This window comes from Lepisosteus platostomus, chromosome 23 (genome assembly GCF_059453375.1).
Source record: "Lepisosteus platostomus isolate fLepPlt1 chromosome 23, fLepPlt1.hap1, whole genome shotgun sequence".
Lineage (NCBI taxonomy): Eukaryota > Metazoa > Chordata > Actinopteri > Semionotiformes > Lepisosteidae > Lepisosteus > Lepisosteus platostomus.
The window spans coordinates 8346802-8370625 of NC_142633.1; the positions used below are offsets into that span (position 1 = coordinate 8346802).

At 43.6% G+C, this 23824-nt stretch overlaps 1 protein-coding gene across 2 annotated transcripts in view; it reads left to right on the top strand.

The window, feature by feature from the left end:
• The first annotated feature begins 1301 nt into the window (after positions 1-1301).
• The window catches only part of tnfrsf9b (tumor necrosis factor receptor superfamily, member 9b), a 45184-nt gene continuing 22661 nt past the window's right edge, over positions 1302-23824 (top strand). Inside the window, exons 1-2 of one of the 2 annotated variants that reach the window (XM_088617598.1) lie at positions 1302-1437; positions 3098-3236. The gene's annotated coding sequence lies outside the window, so the exon portion shown is untranslated. Of the gene's footprint in view, positions 1438-2646; positions 2712-3097; positions 3237-23824 lie in introns of those variants that run through there. The other variant, XM_088617600.1, reaches the window with a different exon arrangement.

Genomic DNA, 23824 nt, shown 5'->3' on the forward strand with positions numbered 1-23824 from the left:
TCAAAAGCTGCTAGCTGCAAAACAAGGCTAGCTTTTCTGTTAACATGTTTGCTGCCAAGTTTTCCTTCATTGTACCCTCAGTTTAAAGATGACTCCAATTACAAATTCCAGAGCCTGTTGAACTTCCATTTCATTACTGCAGTTTACCTGTTGATGCATGCGTATGCATTTGACCGTGCCAGTTATTTTTCAGCATGTATTTGGATATCACACAATTGGGGAGGTTTCAATTAGAAACTTAAACCTATTCATGGTCCCTGTTGGTACTGAAAAATCGTCTAGTGGAGATGCAGTCTGCTAATTGTCTTTAAAGGGTAGACGCTGATTTGTAAAAAATGCAAAACTATTGATACATTAGCTGTTACGAACTAGGAAAAAATGAGATGCTGTTTTGATTTCCTAAAATGGAGACACCTATAGTTTTGATCCACTCCTGTGTGTGATAATGGACCATTGTCTATAGTTTTATATCTGTATGTTACCTCCTATTGTAATATATATATAATTGGCAAAACTCTTATTTGAAAATTCCACCTACCGGTTCTGTTTGAGAATTTTGTTCTGCATTGTTATACTTTTAGCTGGAGTGGTGTTATTAAAGATTTAGGCAGCAAGATGGTACTTGATCAAAGTGGTGGTCTCTACGAAGGGTTATGCACATACGTGAGTTGCTTCTAGCCTGCACTTCATATTACGAAATGCCCTCTAGGTTAATGCTGCCTAGTTTCTGCCTGTGTGACAACTGTGCAGACAGCTGCCAAGTGCTGGCAGTCCTGCAAGATGTCAGCTTGGCAGTGGCAACAGCAAGATGGACATCATGGGGACATGGAGAGAGCAGCACAGAGGTTCCGGTGTTGGAGGGAAGATCAGGTATGTGTATTTAATACAGGGCCCCATCCATCACTATGTCCAGAGCTGTCATGAATGGCATTCGAGATGCTTCTAATTTTCCTTTTTTTCCCCCCCCTTTGGAATCTGCTAGACTGGAAAATGAATTTGTATTAGTAGTTAAGAAGCACGTGTTCATGTGTTAAATCGCCAACCTATTGATAAAAACTTCAAATATTTTCTGTCACGCCTGGGTTGGAGATCCGATACTGCGGGAATGGGTCCGAGCAGGGTTTTCTAAAACTAAGGTCTTCAGAAGTATCCTTTTGTGTCCCGTTTGATATCCGGGGAGCACATTTCAGCACAAGCGTTAAAGCTTTCATCTTGGGAGAATTGAGGTGTGGAGTGTTAACTACAAAAGCTTTTCTTGTCCATCCCAGGCCTGTTGCGGTCTAGCTCAGTGTTGGTAGTATCCCATAGTGCCCTACAGTTCTTAACCTCCATTATGCGTTTTCGGAGAGACGGCAAAGCTGAAAGGTTACACTTGTTTTCTGTAAGCCATTACGTGTTACTGTATGTAGTCCACGGGACTTTCGCTGGACGTTTGAGGTAGGTTATTTCGAAACCATTCCCTCTTTAAGAGTTTTATTTCTGGGTGCAGACTGAATTTCGACGCAGAAGTTTTGGAAAGTGGCGTGTGTGAGATTTGTTTGCTGCGGAAAGCTCGTTTGGGTCGTCTCTTGCCTTTAAAAAGCGGAGCCCTTCTCGGTTTGTTGAATTCGTTAAATCCCTCAGCACGACTGTTAATCCTTTTTACACGGTCGAATCAGGACTCGTAGGCCAAACAATTTCAAAATTTCGTAGTCTTTGCAAAACAATTTCCATACCAACATAGAAGTTTAAATTCGTTCTAATAAAGTAATTCCCCATTGTCGAATCTCCGCCAACGCCGAACGTACTAAAACTAAATTTATTAAGCTGAAAGCATGGTTGTTGTTTTTTTTTTGTTAATATTGACTGCCCTTCCAAGGTGAATAGCGAAAAGTGAAGCTGTGATATACACCCAACTTCGTATAAAGCAAGGCTTCAAACGAGAGCGGTAATTAGGCCATTCAACTCGTTTGGTGTGTAAGAATATATGAAGGTTAAAGCACTGTGTTAAATAAATTATGTTTGGTTGCAGAAGTCATACAGTTTATTTCAGTTTTATCCAAGTGTAAACTTAGTTAAACTTAATGGCAGGTATGAATTTACTTGTAGCTGCTTATTACCATAATATATAGTTGGCAATACTAGTTACAAAACCTGTACTACACTGCCATAGGAGAGCGTTTTAGACTTTTTGGGAATATTTGTCACCTTAAAGTAGCCCCTTGAGGATTTTCTACTCATTACAAACACTGCGTGGTTCAATAACAGGCAATTGATCCAATGTCTTCGGCGGTGATATCGCCCGAGCAGAGGCGCTCTCTGGGAGGCGTTTGGGTTATTTTAAGTTTTTGAAACGGGGGTTTATTTTTCGCCGACTCGACCCGTTGTGTCGCAGGCTAATGCAACTGTTCAGTCTCGCAGTGACCGAAAAACAGGGGGGTCTGTTTCTTTTGTAACACCCTCAACCCTGCTCCACAAGATCTCTTTCTCCGTGACCGTACCCGGTAAACGCGAAGCCTTTCGCCTCCACCTCGTCGCAGTAACAGTTTAACTACCCGGGCAACTCTGAATGAGGACATGAGCTGAGGCGCTTCACCAAATACACTTGACAAATTCACCAAAATATTCGTAAAATATCACTGGAACTACGCCGTCACAGCTCTGTGGGACAGGCTTTCTGTCGGACCTGCTGTTGTATTGCGTTAGGAGCAGACGTAGTGCCAATATAAACGGTGGGTAAGCTAGTTTTCTCTCCGCAGGCAGAGATGGATTCAATCGCTGGTACGACATGCTGCGGTTTATTTTAACTACCTGCCGATTCAGAGCTCGTCCTCGCAGCATAACATTGCCACGCCGGGCTGAAACGCCGAGGGACGCGCCCTTCGGAAAATACGGTCGCTGAGGAAAAATACAAACTGTGAAGCAATATTCATGTGCAAGGTGTACCCCGGATTTATTCGATACCAGTTGCTTACGTGGCATGCCGTAGTCCGCGTACCCTTCCTTGAGGGATGCCCAAATTTGAAAGCAATCCACGATTACAAATGATGAGCGCTGATGATGAGGGACAGTGCAGATTGAATGTAATGTAAAACTTTCTCTGTTTTGCTCATTCTAGGTTGCTGTTCCCCCGATCAACGCATGTTATCGGGAGCTGTCCTGTTCAAGGCTATCATCAGCCCTTCTTCCCTGTCTGAATGGTGGTGTGGATGCCGAAGACTGGATCCATCTGAGGTGGCAAGGTTCCTGTGTAACAGGTGGGAATATCGGGAACCCACTCCAGGAGTGGGCTTTTGTCAATTTGGAATGATGCACAAAGATGCAATAGAGGCGTCTCTCACTTCGATATCGTATTCTCCACTAAAGTGCAGTCCGAGTAGCTCCAGCTGTACAAGAGTCTTATTCCATCACCACTTGTGTTTTGTACTGTGTTTAAAACACTCAGGTACACGAAACACTTGTGTACATAGGTTTGGATTTAAAATGCATTGTACCCTGTGACCGTTTTATATAACGTTTTTTTGCTTCAAGTCTGATATGCCACGGAGTTCTTTTGTGCTAAAAGTGAGTTCCTTCAAACACAGAAGAATGGTCACGTTTCGATACAGCATGTCTAGGGATAAAATACCATCATGTCTTAAGATGTAGCTGGCAGGTACTGTAGTTCTTCTGTCTGCTCTCCTTTTGTGTTTGTTGGCGTGTCTCATTGATTTTATCTCTGTTTCACATCCCCGCTTTGTAGTGTGTGAAGGAGGGTCGCAGCTATTGTAATTGTCCACTCTACGATGGGCTTTGTAGATTTGGCCAAAACACGTTTAGGTTTTACTCCTTGAATGGAAGTTATTAACTCAAGTAACAATGACAAATCGGTCACACACAGCTGTTCTTAATCACCATCATCGCGGAAATTGGCATCACGTTCGTCTCCAGCATCCCTCCGCCACCCCATCTCCACCTCACAGCTGCCCCCTGGTTCACTCCTCTCTGAATGTCGTTCAGGTCTCTTCGTCCTGAAGTCAGGTGGCTACCCTTTAACCAAACAGATTGAGCCAAACCTATCAAACCAACTATTTCAGACGTTCACAAAGCGCTCAGTTCTTGGATGTTGTTGTGCCTGATGAAATAGTTTTGTGGTGCGTCTAGGATATTTTGCAACAAGAGTAGGAAACGGACTCTCATTGTGTAGCCGCTAGAGTTAAAAGTAATATGCTTTTGTGCTTCATTGGTCCGGTTTGTAGAGGAGCCTACAGCTCAGAAGGTCTGTTATAGTTCAAACTGCTGTGCAAGAAGATTGTTTTTTACATCTAATCTCTGGCCTGCATCAGTTACACTGTATAGCTTAGATGCAAATTATCGTAATTATTTTGCATAAACACAGGACTATAAATAGTAGCAGAGTGGTGTAGTGGTTAGGACTCTGGGCTTGCCACTGGAAGGTTGTGGACTTGGTATCCAGGGTGGAGTACTGCATGTGGATGCTTTAACAAGGTACATTTTGCAGGTTGTTTCAGTATGATATCCAGGCTGTGTAAATGGGTTTGAAACTGAGTTGGTTTGCAGAAAAGCATCAGGTGAATAAATTAGTGGAGTTTATAACAGATGTTGATGAGGAAAGTTAGGCTCTATTCTCGCACATTTCTGCTCGCCTATATGCAAGTCTCATACCCGAGACTTCCCTAAGAGCATCTCTTTTCCACCCCCCTCATGCCACCCCATCATTGCAGCAGCTCCCTGGCTCATTCCCCCCATCTACACCCTTGCAGCAGCTCCCTGGCTCATTACTCTCAATAGAGAAGGGGAATTTGGGCAGCCTCATCCTCAGAGCTAGGCTGCCATTCCCTCAGCTAGGGGAGTCATGGCTCTGCACATCCCCCTGTGTCATTCATTAGGATCTGAATGAACCAAAGTACTGAACTAGTAATATAATAATGGTATTGTACAATTAAACAATATATATATATAAGTAACAATATATCTATGTGTATTTGTATTTTTGGGTAGATGACATTCCGTTAGAGGTTTGGATGGAACAGCCCTGTATAAACACATGGAGGCTACCATCCTGCTTCTTGGATTAACACCCTATGTCTTGAGTCCTGCTTTACTGTGTAGAAAACCCAGCGATTTCTTGCCTTGAGATTTTGTGTCGCCCTGTGTTTCAGGGAGTAAAGGATCCTGTACAGTCCCGTTTTTATTTCCTTCGTCTTCCGTGAGCTTTTTCTTAAAATCAAATCATTGGGACCATTGGTAGGGCTTCTAGCCTCATAAAACCCACATACCAGTGAAGCCTGTTGTGGTCCAGATGGCTCTGTCACTGCCAGCCAGTGGTCAGTAGGAGTCTGATTATAATTTTAGTTAACCAATCAAGGTCTCAGTAAAACAGCAACAGTATAGCAAAGCCTGTGTTGGAATGCCCCTAGGTCTTTCTTTGTACAACACTGCTGCCTGCTGGAGGACTTTGTCACTGCAGGCACTTTTCCAAACTTGAGCTTTTATTTAAGGCCAGTCCATCGCAGGGCAGACACAGACACTCTCACACTCGCACCAAAAACCAATAAATGTGCCAGTATTATTTTTTTTTGTACTGTAGGAGGAGACAAGAGTACCTTGAGGAAACCCACCTTTCTAGTTTGGCTTTCCATTTAAAATTATCTTATCTATAAAGAGAAACGAATATACATGTATCTCGCAGTGAGACTGGATTTCTTTGTTCAGTTTTTAAAAGCGACCCAGTATAAACATCAGACATTTTGGGCGGTGGGGTGGTTCTGTGGCTACAGATCTGCACCTGTGGCTGGAAGGTTGCCAGTTCGTATTCCTGTGGCAGAGGAATCCTACTCCGCCGGGCCCCCGAGCAAGGCCCTTAACCCCAGCTGCTCCTGGGGCGCCGTATAAATGGCTGACCCTGCGCTCTGACCCCAAGCTTCTCTCCCTGTCTGTGTGTCTCAGGGAGAGCAAGCTGGGGTATGTGAAAAGACACATTCCTAATACAAGAAATTGTATAGGGCCATTAAAGTGATCTGATCTTAATTTCTTGAGAAGATGCCTCTTGCCCACAGGCCCTCCCTGACAACCAGTTTCAGTGTTGGAGCTCCGGACTTGTTCCCCGGAAGTGGCGAGGAATAGGAAATAACTGCAGTTGCTTGGCACGTCTGTCCCAGAGAATGTTGCACACAGGCGAGAACATGCAAACTCAACACAGACGGCACCCCAGGAATTGGACCCAGTTCTAACCACAGCACCACCATACAGCCCACTAAATACAACAAGATAAATTAAAACATTCAGTACTTTACAGAAAAAGGAACTTGATGCTCCCTCTCCTTGTAATCGCTGAGATAGTTGATTTATCTGGGTTTATATTTAATTTTTTTAATTTTTTTCTTCTGGTCTTCTGTTCTGTATTGACAAAATGTATTGTCAATTGTATTGTTAAGCGCCTAGGGGCAACCTTGTTGTGAAAGGCGCTACATGAAAATTAATTGAATTGAATTAAATTGAATAATGTGGCGCAAACCAGTGACTTTCAGTGTGGGGATGAAGAAAGTGTCACTCTGTGTACATGAGTCAAATGACATCGACTGTGTCAGGGATGTAGATAGTTCTGACCCTATTAAAACAGTCCTGCTAAAGGTTTTTGTATCTACAGCACGTTATTCATTATTTACTTTGATCAATTAACTTTTATGGCCTGAATTTTTTGTTTTGTTTTATTTTTGTAGAGGTGCTCACAGCTTGTTGGACAATATCCTGGCCTGTGTTCACCTCGATTCTGCAGTCGACTGTTTGAAGTCACAGATGTCTACTGTCAGTACTTTCATGACACAGCCTGATCTTGCACTTGGTTTTGACCTTGTAGCAGCTTCACACGGACACCTCTCCATGTGGGCATAAATATTCTACTCTAAATATTCTCATATAGTTTGGCATTTGAGCTGTTTCCTATTTTTTGTACTCCACCTGATTTTCAAGGCTTTTTAAATAAGTATCATATAGGTATGATTGCCAAGAATTAACCTTCGAAAGATTAATGACACAACTGAATGTCTTGATGCCAGATAGATTTCAGTCTATTTTTGTTGCATCATAAAAGCTGACCTGAAAAGGAATTGGGCTCATCTACCGCAGCAGGACATAAACAATATTTGTTTTTTCCATTTAGATTGGCAATAGGGTGGCACAATGACTAGCACTGCTGTCTTGAGGCACTGGGAGCCTGGGTTAAATTCATGGTGTGCAGTGTGTGTGGAGTTTGCATGTTTTCCCTATGTGTGGGTGGGTTTCCTCTGGTTGCTCTGGTTTCCTCCCACAATCCAAAAATAAATGCTGGTCGGTCAATTAGCTTCTGGGAAAACTGGCCTTGGTTGGTGTGGGTGCTTGTCTGTGTCTGTGTCTGCCCAGTGATGGACTGGCATCCTGTCCAGGGTGGGTCTTACCTTGTGCCCATTGCTTACAGGGATAGGATCTGGCTCTTCCCATAACTTTGTATTGGAAAAAGAAGTTAATTGATGGGTGGATGGATGATATTTATATTTTACTGTTGTTTTTTTTTGCTTTCCAAGTCAAAAATATTGAACCATTCATAAAAGGAAGCCACCAGTGCAGTATGAAGGGAGAATTGTTTCTAGAAGATGGATAGATTCTTTTGGAAGGAATGAAAAAGCAACAGTGTATATGTAATCTTTTACAAATTCTTCAGACACCTTAAATGCATGCCTCTCCAATAAACAGCAAGTGCACTTAACTGGTAAATTGTTGCAGTTGTTGCAAACAAGTATTATTATTTCCCCATCTTGAAATATAGTAAGATGTCAGAAATATTAAACCATTCTGAAAGTTCCCTCCAATGTAGTAGGTAGGTAGGTCCCTTTTCAGGCCATAAAGGCCCATGGGGAATCGGGGGTGTTGTGGGCAATTCTTCATCAGAGGAGCAGGACACAGTCTTGTGCAGATTCAGTTTTATTGGGCTCAATAAGTCCAACAATGCGCGCTGGGTCTGCCCCACAGTACAGACAAACCGCAAGGGTTTCCCAGCTCTTACATACAGTCAGAAAGAAGTTTGCTTCACAATCTGAGTGCTTGTCCTGTTCTTTGATATGTAATTACCTCTTGTCCTGCTCTGTCTTGCTCTAGGTTCTGTCCTTTGATATGCAGCCAGCAGACCAATGGTCTGCTTTGTCCTGTTTGTGGGTGTTGTTCCTGTCTTTGATTATGTAGCGTTAAGTCACTGGGGCTGCTAAAGCAAGTCAGCTTTATCTCAGCGTAACTTTTGTTGAAGGCTAAATTAACAGACCCCGGCAACACCTCTCACGATATTGTGATGCTGGATAAGTGAGATATATACATGTCCCACTGCAGGGGGCAAGGGCCACCTTTTTCCCTTTCGACCATCCGACTCTGGAGGTGGAGGTGATGTGGTCAGCATCACGCTCCGGCTGGCCTGTTACCCCTGGTACTCATTTGGGAAGCAGGGAGGGTGGATCTGGGAGCCGTCTGGAAGGAATTAGAGCAAGCTCCATCGCCTGCCCCTACCTGGGATTGAACCCAGGACCTTCCGGTCAGGAGCTGGACGCCCCTGCTGTCTGAGCTGCCTCAGCTCCCTCCAGTGCAGTATCAAAGGTGAAACGTTTCTGTTCCAAACTCTCCAATTTCAAAAGTTAATCTTTCGTAGGTTCTCTTGAGTGGTGACTATTATTATGATTGTGTCCGGCCTGTGCCACGAACTGACTGAAGCTGCTCTTGTGGCAGTGTTTGTTTGACTGACGATAACGGCGCATCCGTACTGCGGCTGAGCCACTAGGTGGCACTGGATGATGGCTTCTTTAAAACAGCAGGGCAAGATCTACTGCAGGAACATCCCGACAGTTCTTCAGCTAAGAAGCTACTGTATGTGGTCAAGTGTCCCCTTGGGTTTAGAGTTAAGAATAGAAAGATCACCATATAACCAGTCCCATTGGGTTTGTAAGTCTAATACAGTTGGGATCCTTTGAGTGAACTGATCTGTTGCACCTGCAGTCTTTACTAGTTCGCAGTAGAACAAATCTGTTTTCAGTTAAATGTTTAAAAGAAATCTCTGGCGCATGGATATGGTGTGTTCTACTTTGAACAAAATGCATTGGTGTAATGTTGTTTCAGAGGAAGAACACCAATAACTCTGCCCTGTGACCATCCTGTTAGCTTTAAAGCAGGGGTTCTCAATCCTGGGCCTAGAAGCCCACATACCTGCTGGTTTCATTCCCGCAGAGCTTAATTCCTTAATTGAATTAATAAGCAGCTTGATTGGAACATTTGCAAGCATTTTTTCAACTTTTAGGAGTTTAGGATTTGATTTTAGTTAAGAAATACAATAGTTAAGGACTACCTAAAATAAGTTTAAAATCTGAAAACAGTCACTCTGTTCAAATTAATCCTGTTATACAGTCTATTATAAATTGAATGATGTAACTGACAACTTGACTGGAACAAAAACCAACAGGTGTGTGTCTCCAGGACCAGGACTGTAGAAGTGGGAACCACTGCTTTAAAGGAGAATACAACAGGATATGTTGATATTGTGGGGTTAGAGAGAATCGACATTGATAAGTCCACTTCAAAACGCAATGAAAGTAAAATGTACACAGCAATGTCGATTCTCTGTAACCCCACGATATAAACATATCCTGTTGTATTCTCCTTTAGATAGATAGATACTTTATTGATCCCGTGAGGGAAATTGCAGTGCAACAGCAGCTTTACACAGACAACACAGCCACAGTGTAACGAATGATACAATAATAATAATACAATACATACAATACAATCAGTACAGTGAGGGGTGCACTAAAAGAGTTACTCACAGTCCAGGACACACAAAGAACAAACTAGAACAGAACAGTACGCAGAAAAATGGTATCACACATATGAATATAAATATAGATGTAGATATAGATATAAATATAAATGTATTGCACGGGTCCCTGGCATATATTGCACAAAAAACGGTTGTAAACGGGAAAAGAAAAGAAAGAGAACAGATGTAGCAGTAAATGTGTAGATGCGTTCAGTCCAGAAACAGGTCACTGTCAGTGTGGCCTCCGCCCAGACGCAAGGTGGATGCGTTGTACAGTCTTATGGCAGAAGGCAAGCATGACCTCCTGTAGCGCTCCCTGTCGCACTGTGGATGAATCGGTCTGTTGCTTTAAAGCAGTGTCACAAAATGGACAGAATTTGCAGGCATGTGCAGCACCATATTCTGGGATGCAGAATGTGGCAACATAACGTCGGTGACGTGAAGTGGCCCTATTACTGTAAACAAGCAGGCTTGTGAATACATCTCTTTTAATTCTATAGAAATATTGCTTTTGACTTCTTCAGTTTTGTCGACAAATACCTACTTATTAACTCTGCATACAGATCACATCTGAACATTTCTGTGGTGAAGTGTCTCCTGGGCCACCTGTACTTATTCACTCGCACATCACAGTACAGGTGTCATTACAGTGACTTTGTGAGCAGGAAGGGCCGATGTAAGTCGCAATGCTCTCAAACTCTCGCACAAGAGGTTTGCAACATTATGGCGACCACACAGTCGCACGTTTTCACAAATTTCACTATTGTGTGCATAATTCGAGATTTGTGCATTTTTGCGATACCGTCTATTAATTTGTTTTGTGAACGAGATTTAATAACCGGTCTGAGAAATTGGGACTGCAGTTCCCCTTTAAGGAGTGCTGTTCTGTTTGCTTCCTGCAGTACCACATTGTACCAGTAGATGGGGGGCTGCTTTTGAAGATGGCACCGGCACAACTGGTGTGCACGTGTGTTTGTTGTGTTCAAATGTAGGTTAAATGTACTAGTAATGGACAAAAAGTTCATTACTAACCAAATTACTGTCTGTGCTTATCAGGTGCTGCTAAAATATGTCTGAAGGGTCCTGCTTAAACCACAAAAGACAAAAGCAAACTCTTTGTGCTAAGAAACCAAACGGAATTATCTGAGTTACCTGCTGGGATTGCAGCCTTCTGAAGGAGTTTCATGACGCCTGACCTGCACAAGCACAGAGCAGAGACTTGCAGTAGTTTCCCAAGAGCACTGACTCAGTAGATCATACTACCGTTTCATTGTTCAGACTATGACCTGGCCACCTTTCTCACACCCTTTCCCTCACGACGTCACTGCTTGAGGTCATCACACCCCCTTAAAGCTGATGACTAGTTGTCAATTTTCGTACTTTTTTTTATTCCTAGTACCGTATATGATATCTTTCTTAAAATTCAGCGATGACTATGCATGTAGTTTTGCTCCACAATGCTAATCTCCCAACACAGTGTACCTTCTTTCGTGAGCTTCTTTGAAGCACAACTGGTGTTAAAACCTCGAATTTAGAGCCCTTCACATTCAGTTCATTGTCAATGAGCACTACAATTGATCATGGGCTTAGGGAGAGACCTCTAGTTGAACCTGCTGAGCTTGAAAACGGAATGATCTCTTTTCAGGGCAGATTGTCTGAACTGTGTCCCAGGATGTGCGTCCAAGATCTAAATCCAAGATCCAAATTTTCTTAGAAATGTTCTTAGAGGACAACTGCAGCAGTCCAGGAATAGAAATAAGACTCCTCCCCTTCTAGACAATTTGAGCCACTTGTGGTTTGACCAGCTCCAGACGGTGTTCAGCAGTTTCGCCCAGCCTGGCTTTTGTATTACTTCAGTATTCTGAATTCATGTAAGTGGATCAATATATTTATTCACACACGTTTGCCCTTTTGCTCTTTTATACTTCTATATTTTCTGCAACCATGTCTTAGAGATGTGGTGCTGTCTATTAGCTGAATTCTCAGTGACTCTTCAGATTATGATAACGATAAGAATTTGCCTGACTTCTCAGAAATTTGTTTTGCGTCCAAGCAAGTAATTTGCGCACGCAGAGTGACTTACAAAAACATACAAAAAATATAAATATTAAACATTACATTAAAAATATATATATCGTAAACAAGATAACCCATATATAGTCATAACACGCCACTCCTACAGGAATCCCCACAGTTTACCAGAACCTATAACTTGACTCCCCCACAGACACCCCAAGCCACGTTAATTGCACAGCACCCCTTTGCACAAAACCACTAATCGCACTTGCCCATAAACCAGTAGTCCTTAATGGATTCAGTAGATTGACTGAATGTGGGATAAAGGGATTCCTCGTTTTGTGATGTCTGCATTGAGGGACTCTGTCGACTGACGGCCTGAAACAGGCGTTTTATTCTTCATGGAGAACATGTGAGGGATCAGAGGAGATACGAGCAGCTAGCCTCAACATACCGTTAATGTAAGCAGTTTGAAATCTGTGCTCACATGGCTGCCACACTAACTGAGAACTTATATTAGGGGTGACATTACATATATGAAAGTTTCATAATTCATGGCTATTTCTAAAGCATAGATATATTAACATAAAAGTACTGTACTAAGTTTTAGCTACACAACGCGAATCCAGACCATAATCTGAACCATCCCCCTAGCCTCCCGGTTACCCCTAGGATTAGGGCTATATCATACATTTTATGTACCATTTATAATATTATCATAAATGGTGTTAAATTGTTTATACAGTAGGTGGTTATCGTGGAGATGATAAGCTTGAAATGTTATAAGCTATTGAGATGGTGTCAATTACTGTTGTCTTTCCTGCCAGTTACTGTCGCTTTTCCAAGGTCGTGAACTATGAATTAATACGAGTGAGTTTTCCATGGCCTCTCATGAAAGCGACACAGTGTTGACCCACAGAGAGAAGGACAATCCTAATAGAGGCATGCACAGGTTGGTCAGCGCTACTGATGGGCCTGGCTTGTATCTGTCTCTGCCTCCCATCGGAACAGATGTAAATGTATTATTTAATCTGAGACGTAGATCTAACACTGTCTGAATCTTACGCTAGGAATGCTGAATCGCTTCACATCTAGAAGGTCGTAAGACACACGCCTGGCTTTTATTCATAAATTTCTCATCAGCTTTTAACACCGTTCATCCACACCTGTTAGTGGAGAGATTGCTCTCAGATTTTAACGTCAACTCTAATATTGTAGGTTGGAATCTTGGACTTTTTGACCCACAGATCATAAGGAGCGAGGGGACACTGTCTTACAGCAAGAGCAGCATTGTTCTTCTCCAGGGTCAGCTGGGGGCTGTGTGCTTTTGAAGACGGACACGTCATTAAGATTGCTGGTGACTCAGTTATTGTCATTTGCCTCAAAGACGTACACGCTGGTTGTGGCCTGTAGTGGGTTATTTTGTTGATTGGTGTGACAAATCCTTCCTTTAATGTGTCAAAAACCAAACACATGCTCAATGATAATAGAAAGGATCCACCAGCTCCAAGACCAACAGTCAGTGAGGGGCAAGAAATTGAAATGGTCAATAGTTACAAATACCTTGGCACTGTTGTTGACTAACCTTTGAGGAAAACATGGATGCCATGTTTTGTAAGAAGAGCCAAGTGTGATTATTCTTCCTAAGAAAACTTTTAATGTGTATGGAACAACAATAACTTTATTCTACATGACTTTCATTGAGTCTGTCCTTACATTCTCTGTGGTAGCCTGGTTTGGTAACCTTAATACACACAATCAAAACAGACTGAGCAGGACTTTGAAGTTAGCCAGCAAAATTATTGGTGCAAAACAGCTGCAGCTTTCAGATGTCTGCGTCAAGCAAATAGCGTGGAAGGCCAGTAAAATCACTGACTGCTCTGAGCACACCTTGCACAGTGAATTAGAGCTCCATTCAGACTGCCTGGATTCCAGATCAATAGAACTAAGTCCTTTTATTCCCATGCCTATTAATCTGCTCATTTTAGACACTTGACTATATATATTATACCTCAGGTGGGTAGCCACGTCAGCATGCATAGGCTGCAAAGGAAAAAGTAATAGGTTTATTCCATGCTGAAAAGAGAAGAAAGAAAACGCAACGTTTCAGCCGTGGAGCCTTCTTTGGGTATATCTCACCTGAAGAAGGCTCCACGGCCAAAACGTGGTGTTTTCTTCTTCTCTTTTCAGCATGGAATGAACCTATTACTTGTTCCTGTATATTATACCTTATTTATTTATACTTTCTCATATATGTATGCCTATTATTTCTTAATGGGCTCATTTTGTGTTAAGTGTGTTGTAACATCTGCCTGCAAAGCAAATTTCTTATCTGGGGCAATAAAGTAACAAGAGGAAGCCATTTGCCCCCATCTAGCTGGTTTGCTAATTAGTAGTTAATTAATCCAAGGATCTCTTCCAACGATTCCTTGAAAGAAAACAGGGTATAAGATTCAACAGTGAGGCTGGGCGGCTTGTTCCACTCTCCGACAACCCTTAGTGTAAAGAAGCAGCTAGAGCAGCAACAGATGTGGAACCCTAGAAGGTGTGAAAAAAAACGTGAAAGAGTCGTCTGAGGTGCCCGTTACAACGCAAGAATATAATAACCGATAAGGAAGTAGTGGCGATTTGGTCATCTAGCTCATCTGATTGTAAGTAATTCATGCACAGATCTGGTCCAGATGTTTCTTGAAGCAAGCCAGAATAATTAGCTGGGCAGATTCTTGCACAACCCCTTTGTGTAAAAAAAAACCTTACGGTTCACAATTTGAACTGCAATTCCTGTATGTAGTTGAATTCAGATAAATATGCGAAAATAATGTGGAATTTCCTTAATTACCATAGCTCTGAATACACTGGTGAAACACCAGCTGGTTGTGTGAGTGGCAGTTCTTTACTACCATTTTCCCCCATTAAAGCAGAAAATGTTACGCTATAACTAGGAGTTTATTCTCAGTTTGTGACTCAATCCAAATAGAGGAACCTCTCAGAGGGTCTTTTCCCTGGCCTTGAACTTCATAAACCTTTAAAATCAGAAAAATAGTTTGTTCTACTGTACCTCTTTTGTGTTGCCGTAAAGGGGAGACTAAACAACTGCACTCGCTGGCCAAAACATTGAAGGGGAGCTGCAGTCCCAGTTTCTCAGACGAGCTATTGAATCTCAATAACAAAATCCATTCATTGACGGTATAGAAAAGTTTTAAACGTTTCGAATTAAGCACAAGATTGTGAAATTTGTGAAAGAACTGTGTAGTCGGCAGTTTTCTGGAAAGTTTGCGAGAGCTGTGAAGTGAAGCGGCCCTTCCTGCTCACCGGTCACTGTAACTGTGATGTGCGAGTGAATAAATACAGGTTGTGCTGCAGACAGTTCACTACAGATATGTTCCAACACAATTCGCATGCAGAGTTAACAAGTAGTATTTGTCAGCAAAACTGTCTCGAAATCAAGAACAATATTTGTGTTGGATTAAAAGAGATTCACAAGCCTGCTTGTTTACAATGTCATAGAGCTGCAACACCTCACCGGATGTTTTGTCGCAGAATATGGCGCTGCGAAATTGGAGGTTTCACAAGTTACTTTGTACATTTTACTTTTATTGTGGTTTGAAAGGCACTCATTAGTGCCAGTTCTTCCTAACACTGAAATATAAAAATAGCGTTGCAGTTCCCCTTTAAGATTCCCCAGTGAAATTACTAGACAGACAGGCAGTACTTGGCTCTTTGTATCTCAGGTGTGTGACAAGCCTGTCGAAATGGGTGGAGTAGGCAGGTCACAGCCTCGGCCTTCCACCTATTCTGTCTGCATTGACTATATGGTACCTCTAATGCCGTTTCTTTGTGGACTCTTGCCTCTCATGCGCAATCCGAGTGGACTGTTTTGCCTCTGACATGCTGCCCACGTGCAGTTTTGTGTGACATGCACTTCATTTTCAGTACTACAATGTACAGTGCTAATGCACCCTGTGGCGTTCTGTATGGCACAGTTCTGTGTCGTGGAGGGATTTATAGACTTTGTTGTTTTGGTAATTAGAAGCTTGCAAAAAGCACGGGTTATGGTGATCAGACTTATCAGCGACGATGAGTGAAATAAAATCGGCAGTTGATATTTCAGTAGCTCAGTCAAATTCTAATTAATGCGACGTAGAGATGGAAGTAGTGGAAGATTATGTGGCAGCACTTGCCTGGCTGAGGGGAAAAGCAGCCTGGCAGTAAGCGTGAGGCTGGCAAGACCTCGCCTCACTTTCAGAGGGAATGAGCCAGGGAGCTGCTACAAGGGTGAAGATGGGGCGGAGGGACAGGCACGAGAAAAGATGTGCAATGGGTGGCTCGGCAAGAGAGATATTTATACTCAGGAGAAAATTAGTGGGCGAGATTAGACTTTGACCTTGTCTCTTACCTTTCTGTTTTTTAAAAAAAAAAACAACCTTGAGAGCAGGTTAAACCAGATGACTGCTCGGCCTGGAACATCTTGTTTAATGGTCAGATCAGTCAGTTTTATCAGTGGCTTTGATGTGCCGCTGGTGGAGGGAATTCAGAGGACCCAGAGGCGGGTAAACATGGGCATAAATCGCAAAATGCATGAGAGTTTTTATGATGTTGTCAGCTTAAAAAAAGCTTTTTTTTATGAAATAATTTAATGCCGCATTAAATACCACTGTGAATACCAGTCCAAGACAAGACTGGCCCTTAATCTGTTCAGTCGCTGTTACATTCCGTTTAGTTCCATGTCGTAGATTTCCTGTCAGCAGAGTTTGTAAAATAGCTCCTAGGTGAGCAAATGTCAAAACAATGCAGAGTTCAAACAATAGGAATTGTGGCAGAGGGTTAATAATTTCGCCCAGAACAACAAATTTCAGCTTCTGTCAACCTTCTGACACAAAGGAAAGTGTAGGCTGGCATGGCAAGAAACTGACAAGCTGAGCTGCCTTCGGGTTTCGCCCACTGGCCTGACTCACAGACCCCCCTGCTGCAGCCCTCCTCCTGCGGCGACCCGGCTGTGGCTCACGCCCTGCTCGGCGGCGGGCCCCCCAGCGCTCGGCCTGTGACGCCAGGCCGCGGCGCGCCGCCACGTTGGCGGATCGGCGGGTGCCACGCACAGGCCCTCGTGCTGTCGCTCTACAGGCTCAGGCGCTACTGACACAGGCGCGGGGGAGGAAGTGACACGTCGGCTCTGGCTGGGAGTGGGCGCCTCAGGCTGCGGGGTGACAGGCAGAGAGAGCGAGCCAGCTCTGATGTCAGAAACGAAGTCAGCAGCGATGGTACTGGTCGTGCTGGGACAGGACTGGGAGGGGAGAGTACGCAACACTTTCACAGAGAGGTAGACAACCAGTTGAAACAGACGTGTATTCCACATCAACTAACTGTCCTTGAGGTGGATGAATTTGTTAAAATGTTTTTATCCAAGCCAAGTCACGAATGAGCTCAGAATCGGTGCAGACATGCCAGAGAGTTGTATAAATGTAAGAGATCAGTTGGAACAGCATCGCAGAAGACAGAATGACCTGAAAAAACTTAGCTCAAATATAATTAAAATACAACGCTCTAAAAGAGCAGTGTAATGTAAAAAAAATTGGCCAACATAAGGAACAGAAGTTATTTTGACAAATCTAAAGTTGAACAGGATCTGAAATGAGACTTAGACTGATGTACAGGTGGATATCTGAATGGACAGAGTCCTTGCAGCATGAAATTATCCCCTTATACAGCGCAATGTGACAAGACTTTCAACATCATGGCAGGCCTGATGTAGATAAGAATGCCAGTACTCTATCTGGGGTCACTCAACTGAAAATAGCAATACTCTGTGATAGATCCATAAACTTTTAGAGAGGCAATTTGGCAGGAAAGTAATTACATAACATAACCTATTCTGTGTGTTTTGTCTGCATCTCTAGGGCTCCAATAGTCCGTTTACCTCTGAAGAGGCAGACATACCAATGCAAACCCACAGTCTGAAAAACTGTTACAGCAGGTCTGAGTAACAGCTCGTCCCACTCTGCCAGCCCCAGCAAGCGAATTTGCTCTGCTTCTATTCTCTCTGCACTTTCATGACCCGCTACTGTAAATACCACATCTTAAAATGTTCCGTGCTTAGTGTGTGTGCTTGCGTGTGCATGTGTGTGTATTTTCCATGGCTGTGGCTTCACCGCGCCGCAATACTGAAATAACGGTGAGTGTGTGATGCGCAGCGCAGGTGACGTCAGGAGCACGAAATTTTGAGTCAGTGAGGTTGAATTTGTGCCCCACTGCTCATTGTCCCCATGGTGATTTGGGGCACGAAACCAGCAAGGCCCTGGATCGCTCTGGTTTTCACTGCGCCCACTCCAGTCTGTGTGTCGGGGGTGGGGGGAGAGAGGAGGTGGCAAGTTCAGCAGACCCTGGGGTAACTCGAGGCGTTGGCAAGATGGAGGGCAGCAGCAGCAGGACCTGAAGACAGGGAGGGAGGAAGAAGAGGGTCAGGGAGGGAGGAAGAAGAGGGGCAGGGAGGGTGGGGAGTAACATAAAAGAGATTAGCTCACTGGTGGCAGCAGAGCAAGGAGTTTCCCCATCGCCTTAAGCCAGACCGAGATCTACAACCAGCAGAAGGGTTTCACTGATCCAGTAAAGGTTCAGCTGGCCCAGTGTGTCCTTACTCCACAGCCTGAAGCTGGTGGTGATTTGAGGAGTCCTAGAAAACCTGCTGCACTCTGGACCCAGAGGACGAAAGCTGGGAACCCCTGGGTCTGAGTATAAGGAAAAGGTGAAGTCCAGACAAGAGCCACGTCGGCTCATCAGGTCAGAGCTCCTGGTTTCTGTGGTGTGAGTGGTGTAGAGAGCACGTGCCCACCTTCTCCTCCCGGGGTGACCGAGAAATATCCCACTGCTTGCTGACCTGCACACTTCCCTTTCACATCCCTCCCTGCACCCCACTCGTGCTCACGTGCAGGCATTGTGGGTGGGCAGGTGGGATTTCCCAGAAGCCCCATCCTTACAGACAAGCTGTTATTCTCCTCAGGCAGACGAGTTACCCCAATAACACTCTCGAATCGAATCCTGCCTCTCCTCTGCCTTAATGAGGGTTCGACCAAACCTTATATATTGACCTACTGTATATAAAGGAGGGAATTCATGGATTGTATTCCTCAAATGCCTTTTTCAATCAATTTTTTGGAAATGGAGAGAGAAATTCCTCATTTTCCATAGTCAACCAGAAGAATTTATGCTTGTTTTTGCAGCTCTCGCTTTCAGCCCTGAAAGAGTTATCTGCCATTTTTCAGGTTTCCTACTGGGAAAAAACAGGCTAGGTAGATAAGCACACCAGATAAAGGTATATTAATGCATCCCTTTGTATGCATTTTAGGAAATGAAAGTTGGAGAACTCTTTAAAGGGCTTCACGTCAGAACAGAGCACAGAGTGGTAGATTTTCTGTTTCAGAACCTGTTTTCCTACAGTGATATCTCATCAGCATCAGCGGCTTCATTTAAAACCTGGAAGTGTTTGCTCAAAGACCTGCAGAAATCTGGTGAAAGCTGATGAATAATTGTGTGTGTGCATGCCTTTCTGATTTTCCCCAAATCATATTTCATACAGCCACTGCTACACTGCAATAATCCAGGCTGTTCTGGATTTGTACATGTAGAATCACATTTTCATACTCGCCTATCTTTAGAATTATAAAAGATTACTTAACCCACTTCACTAGTATTATCCAGTATGAGTATTACCTCTGCCCTGTCCTGGGGTATAGATATCGAGTCCTTTGCCGAACTGTTCTTCTTTCAGAACTGTAAGCACCGATGTCCAGGTCACAATGGGTTGGTGGCAATGCAGGCCAGAGATATAACACCTGATGTAAGTTAAAAATAACACCCTGGCCAGAGTGAGAAGTGAAGACACTCTCTCAGATCGCAGGTTGGGCCATGTTATTAGCTGACTATGTCCCAGAGGGGCCCAGTTGCCACTGACTGGGTCATGTTACTAGCAGACTGTGACACAGAATCCCTGAATTGCAGTGCACAACTGGCACGTCGCCATTTGAAATAGAGTAGAAATTAGACAGAGATGGTCCTCTTGGTATAAGGCAAGACAGAACCTCTAGCAATTTGCTGGCTGCCTGCGATCTAGTAGTGACGTCAGTCAGAGTCCTGTCTCTCCTGTAGGTCTGTGTGGAGCTCGCCGCGTGTCAAAAATAATGAATGACTCTGACATGCGGGTATGTTAGAGGAGCATGTGTGCTGAGTCTCATTCTTTCCATGCATAGTCATAGACGTGACACTTTGAGACTATGGGCGTTCACCACAAGGGGCCTTTTTGGGTGAATCGACCATTACAAATTGAATAGGTACCTAATAAAATGATCAGGGATACCAAATATTTTTCAAAACAATTTTAGTGATTTTTGATCATTCACTGTAATGGAGTAAAGAAGGACCTTATGAACTGAAAGATACTTTATATCCAGAGCTGTTGACAGAACAGTCTAAATTAATTTAAATTTTAAATTTTAAATTAAATGAAGCAAGTTCTTCAAAAAACCATGCAAAGTAAATAGGGTGAAATGTTTTCTTCCCAGTTATAGTCTTTTATGTTCCTGGTTCTGGTCCTGCATCAGGTTTTCTGTTTAACTTTTAAGTAAGTTGTCAATAAGTAAGTTGTGCGATAACTGATAAATTAATCTGCAGTTTAAGCAGTCCTAGATGATGTGCAGATGATCACTGGTAAAACATAGAAACCACGAGTGACTGTGATGATCTTAACTCCCCTGAACTCTCCCGATAATAAGGACCATCGTAACATCTTTAAAAAGTCACACAGGAAACATGATGCCAATTAATCCAGAAGTTACACTCAAAGAACTTATCTCCAGTTTTTTTTTATGTTATGGTGGCGTTTCTTATTTTGTACATTTTGTTTGATCCTCTGTTATGGGGTTGCTATAGATTTTGAAGCAGGGTGTGAGATTCTTTTATAAACTAGTAAATACTGGGGAGAGTATTTCACAAGGTGGACAGTTTTCATCACATCACAAGTATCCTTGGTCTTGGAGTGTTCAGGCACCTGGTCACCTGAAACAATGAGATCGAGCTGTTTGTTTCACAGGAGTGCAGAATATAATAATAATAATAATAATATAGCGCTTTTCTGGACACTCCACTCAAAGCGCTTTACAGGTAATGGGGATCCCCTCCACCACCACCAGTGTGCAGCCCCACCTGGATGATGTGACGGCAGCCATAGTGCGCCAGAACGCTCACCACACATCAGCTCTCAGTGGGGAGGAGAGCAGAGTAATATAGCCAATTCATAGAGGGGGATTATTAGGAGACCATGATTGGTAAGGGCCAAGGGGAGTCAGGACCTCGGTTTTACATCTCATCCGAACGACGGCGCCTGTTTACAGTAACGTGTCCCCGTCACTATACTGGGGCATTAGGACCAACATGGACTGCAGGGTGAGCACCCCCAGCTGACCCCACTAACACCTCTTCCAGCAGCAACCTTAGTTTTTCCCAGGAGGTCTCCCATCCAGGTACTGACCAGGCTCACACCTGCTGAGCTTCAGTGGGTTACCAGTTGGGAGTTGCAGGGTGATACGGCTGCTGGCAATACGATGAAGATGCTGGAATAGCGAAAAAACAGGACAAAAGCTCGACAGATAGTTAAAATGTTTAAGAAAGCTGAGGGTTTTAAACTATTCTTTACTTGAGATGATTTACAGAGATCCTCTTTAGGCACAAAAAATAAGATTATGTATACCTTGTGTACCTGTGCTGACAGTCCAAAAAACCTACAGATTGTGATTTTAAGCGCTGAACGTGCTCTTCAAAGAAAGTTAGGAGTTAACATATGCTGAGTTCAGCGCAGAAAAACCACAAACAGTATCTAGAACCTTAATCTCCATTCACTGGCCTCATCCATGTTCATGTCTTAATATCTGTACAATCGGAGAACATTGCTGAGAGGAGTGAAACTGAAGTGTCAAGACATTGTACGGAGAAAATTCTCATTCATCATTTGGTATCTCATCCCTCCAAAGGATGGAAAGTTTCCTTTCCATCTAGAAACTAGATCGTTTCTAAGACATCTGGAGGTGATATTGAAAAGGACCCAATCCAATAGGAGCCTGCCCACGTCATCACCAGGGGTCCGCCCCTTCTCCTGAAATTGGGATGGCTTGTGCCATTTTTGCCTTTGTGCTGATGAGACAGCAGAGACATCTGTAACTGTAGGGGAGTAGCTAGTACAATCTCGCCTTCAGCCTTTTATAAACTGCAATTTTGCTTTCTCCTTGGCTAGTTAGAATGCCTCGCTCTCTCTTCTTTTTACAAAGAGGACTTTTTTGATCTGGAGACTATATTTTTCTCAGTCTAAAAGTGAGCAGGTGGGATCACTGCTGGGGCCCTTGACATTTAGCGTCCTACCCTAGACCTCAAGAAACCCACCCTGGTTTCAGCGGCGTTCGCCTCAGCGGCAAGGGCTGTGAAGACCTGTGTTGAGAACCAGGACCCTGGGCTTGAAATCCCCAGGCGATTCACTGACGGGTACCCCAGGTTCCAGCTGTGGGGCCCCCTGGTGCCAGTGTCCCGGACACCTGCCTGCTTGTTGAGAAACGCGCCGTCGGCCCTGCGGTGTTTGTCTTGGCTGCAAGCGTTTGGACACATCCTCTGGGGGACAGCTGGCCGTGACTGAACGTGGAGAGGACCCGCTGTGGGTGCTGGGGACTCTAACCTCACCCCGAACCCAAAAGGATCCTCTTTCTTGACCCCAGGACACCAAGCCTGAGCTTGGGACACCATCTGAGCCTTCAGCAGCTCTGCATCAGCCATGCAGACTCCAGATGCCAGGGCTATCTTCCCCCTAGAAGAGCACACGGATGGCACCATTGATGTGAACAATGCAGCCCCTCCCCCCAGTACAGGGGTCTGACACAGACTGCAGAAGTTCACCCCCATCTCTTGGTCTCTGAGCACAACATTGAGGCTCTGATCCTGAGGAAGCACTCTCGGTATCTCGTCAGAGGTATTTACAGTATTTTTAAATTTGTCTTGAATTTGCCCTTAAGCCTCTAGAAAGGAATATCGGTCTTGAACAGACCTTTCCTCGTACTCTGATGTCAGCAAAGAGCACAGACAGGAAGCCTGCGTTTGTCATAACATTGTCTTGTCACATGTTTTTTCTGAAATTCCAAAGACTCTTCAGTAGAGCCATAGGTGATGGACTGTGTCTTTTTTTAAAAGGGCTCTTACAAATCTGTCAGGATAATAAAATACTGTTACTTTTTCTTTCATATGATTTTATTGTTTTCCAAAAAACGTGCATGCTGGAGTGCAAAGTGAAAGGATTTTCAAATGTAAATATCCCATGTTGGGGTCTCTAGACATGTGTCTTTCCTGAGAAGGTTGAATATGTATGTAAAGATATTTAATGTTATATTAACAGGCTTTTATAAGTCCTTTAAACTCTCTCGGGACTTCTGAGTTCCATGGCAATTATAGGTTCAGTAGTTCAGTGAAATTCAAATTCTAACGTCAAATTGAGCCAACAAATACAAATATGAAGGGATAGCACATTTAATACAGTAGTTTGGTGTTAACTGTCCTCACTGAGGAAATAACAGCACTGTCACAACATTCCCGTACTTATGAGGAATGAACCGGGGAGGCAGCTGCAAGGGTGCAGTTGGCTGGAAGGAGGAGTGTAGAAGAGATATCCAGAATTGTGGGCAGCCAGTGAGTATTTACACAAAGGAGAACAGAAGCACAGGATTCTAACGGGACAACTTCCCAAACTTCTGTTAAATAACATCATTTGTATTATAGGAGTCTTAACATATTTAAGTGTGACGTATGCCTACCATGCATAAGAAACAACCTCAAGCACAAAATGGAGTAGACAAACATGTGACAGTCTTGTGTGCTGTAGCTTCAGATGAGGTCAGATGTGTGAACAAGAGCTGTGAGAAGACCAGACTTGGCCAATGCAGTCAGAGGAATCAGGGGACGGTCATCAGCTGAGTTTTG